Genomic DNA, 3,169 nt, shown 5'->3' with positions numbered 1-3,169 from the left:
TTGAATTCTGACCAACACAATCTCCTTCTTCAAATGAGAAATTCATTGCACTTTCAGCCTCTTAATACAAATAACCATAGATGGGCTTATTCTGTTTTAATGTAAGAACAATTGCAATTCAGCTGTCTTCTTGAAACAGTATTAGTACCAGGCAGCTGAGAAGGACTTGCAGACTTGAGGCAAAGCCTAGGTTAAACTCTTTGGAGAAGGGAAAGCAGAATTTGTGGGGGATAAGGGGCAAGGGGTGAGGACTGGGGAATTTGCCATATTTAGGAAGAGGAGACCTCAGAGTAGAAAATAGTCTTGAAAGTGGGTATTGAAAGAGGACATAAGCACATTTTACTTACTTCATAATGCTATGAGGCCAATATTTTTGGGTCCATAATCAGAGACTGATCTTTTTTTGGAAAGGGAGAAGAGATATTTATTGCAGTTTTTCTAGAATATTACTTCTAAGAATTTGCTGGCTCTGAAAGAACTTGATAGATTCTGTTTCTAGTTTCTGCACATATTTTTATTTGAAAATATTTTTAGTATTACATAAATAACAAATATGAATTTTTGCTAGGCGGTCTGTGAGACAGGGGTTAGGCGCATTAAAAAACACCTTCTGGTGACCCCTTATTTAAAATATAGTGGGGTATAATTTTGGAGCAGTAAAACCTCATTATAACATACTTACAGTTGACATTTTCAGGCTGTATTGTCCATGTTTTTAAGTCCTGGAGAAAGGCCCATTAAAGCTGTGTTTCTCACATTAATTCAACATTTAACCACTTACAATACAAACCCCAGTCTTTTGGAAAATGTCATTAAAAATTTTTTTGCCATATATGGACATTATTTATTGTTTGAGCCCCATTGTCTACTTATAATATGCCCTTTATCAGACCCAAATGCCCACTTCAGAGATTTTCGTTTTGAGCAACAACTGGCTTCTTACATTATCCAATGATGCAGGAAAGTTAAATTACAGCCAGTTCATATCATAGAAACAAAATGTTTCCTGCAATTACTGATAAGGGACAGTTCATTTTCTCTCTGTCATCCTGAAAAAAAACCCACCCAACAACAATTCATGCCTGGTTAAACAGGATTTCCACATCTACTGCTGACATCTTTCCAAATAATTCAGGGTTGTTATTACTGTACAGCCCTGGCAAGGCTCAAAAGCAAGCAGACTTGACGAGTCTGCTCAAAGCAGAGCTTAAGTAGTTGTAATTAATAATAATTACATGCCCACTACACTCCAGTTTTATCATATTACCCATCAGTGCAAATAAAAAACCCCACACACAACACACTTGCAACAGGATTAGTGCATTAATAAAGTCACTCTGCATATGTCATCTCCCTGAAGTTGAAAATATTCATAATGCTTTCTGTTTTATTGATTTTCATGATTGCGTGTCTGGTTGCAAATGTTGTTTAGATGCAGTACAGCTTGGGATCAGCCTCATTCTCTTCCAAAAACCTTCTCCCCTCCTGCCGTGACTCGGATTCGAACCGAGGTTGCTGCGGCCACAACGCAGAGTACTAACCACTATACGATCACGGCAAGCTACTGAAGAGCTGAGCACTAAGCTTTCTCTAAGAGCTATTGCAATATTAAAATTTGTGGAAACACTGCCATCTATTGCCTAAATACGTACATTTTCTTAATATTTGGAAAGAGAAGCTGTGTTCCCGTAATTTCTAATTATTTAGAGGAACAATAACAAATTCCTTGAAAATAAAATGAACATTGTCTTCTTGGCTGATTGGGAAAATTGTGATAGGACAGGATTCACTGGGTTTGCTGTCCAGGAAATGGTGATGAAGGTAACAAGACTAAGAGATACCAGTCTGTTGACTCACACTTCCTATGTTTAATCAATAATGGATATGGATTTCCCACCCCAACCACCACCAAATAATGTTGCATTGAATAACATATGCGTCTGAGCCTCTTTTGTGCATCTTTTCACCACTAGCCTTATTTCCATTTGCTTAGGCAGCACAACAATAAAAAATATAGCAAGAACAAAATGGGGACTGCAGAGACTCAAAAAGACTTGCTTTTCCTACTAGGGGAAGCCAAAGTCAGTACATCCTGACTGAGGAAAGGATCCCTTTCAAACTCATTGATCCTTGAAGCTAGTTTTCTCCCCGCCAGAATATCTATAGGCCTTAAAGCCAGAATCATCTCAGCAAGAAAAACTTCCCAATAACATTAGTGAGCCACCACACAAAGAAACTGGAGTGTTCTATGCTAGATAAGTTTCAAGAGGAAATTGATTTTAGATTTCTTTGCTGTAAAACTTGAAGTAGTAAGTAGTCTACACAAGATATTCCAAGGGCTGAAAATCTTAAAACAAAATGCACAGAAATACCTAATCAATGGATTGTTATCAGCGTGCCTCCTTTAATTCCTCTATACAGAGAGGACCTGGGAACAGCTGGAGCTAGCTGGCACTGTATGTGGGTGGCAAGAACCTCATGCATGTGTTGATTGGGTGCCCACAGCTCTAAGGCTTCTAGAAGGAGGATATCTCTGAAGAGAAAAGTTTCAGACATAAATGTTCACTCACTCACTCCCATCTGATCATCTATAGCCCCTTTTCTTTTTCTTCCATCTCTCACAAATACATCTTCCTTCTATGGCCACATAGAAGATTCTTGCTTGGAGTTCCTGCTCCTGAGCCATGCATGCCCTATGCAGGAACCAGGCAAGGCATTCTCTGGCCTGAATAGGAATACATGTGGGTGAGTCTGGTGAAAGATCACCCTGTGGCAAGAGGGCAAACCAAATCTCTTGCTCGACAAAAGAGGACATAATTGTTTCCCAAAGTATAATCATTCATGTACCACCTTCATAATTTTTGCTGTGGCCATGTACCAACTGAACCACAGGAGAAATAATATTTGTAAAAGATCAACTCATAGCATACAAATTGTGGAACCAGACTATCTGGATTTGAATTCTGGCTCTATCACTTACTAACTGGGGCAACTTGGGCTGCTTATTAACCTCTGTGCCTCTGTTTTCTCATCTATTAAGTGGAGATAAAAATAGCAACTACTTCATAGGATTATTATGAGGGTTAAACAGATAAGTACATGTCAACCTAAAATAGGTCTGTCACATAGTAAGCACAGTGGAAATGTTAGTTACATTACTATAATTTAA

At 38.5% G+C, this 3,169-nt stretch overlaps 1 non-coding gene across 1 annotated transcript; it reads right to left on the bottom strand.

Moving 5' to 3' along the window:
* Positions 1-1,486: 1,486 nt before the first annotated feature.
* Positions 1,487-1,558, bottom strand: TRNAH-GUG (transfer RNA histidin (anticodon GUG)). The gene has a single exon. It is a non-coding gene; the product is annotated as a tRNA-His (tRNA).
* Positions 1,559-3,169: the final 1,611 nt, after the last annotated feature.

This window comes from Gorilla gorilla, chromosome 13 (genome assembly GCF_029281585.2).
Source record: "Gorilla gorilla gorilla isolate KB3781 chromosome 13, NHGRI_mGorGor1-v2.1_pri, whole genome shotgun sequence".
Lineage (NCBI taxonomy): Eukaryota > Metazoa > Chordata > Mammalia > Primates > Hominidae > Gorilla > Gorilla gorilla.
The sequence above is the reverse complement of the archived record's forward strand: the minus strand, read 5'-3'. Positions and strand labels throughout refer to the sequence as shown.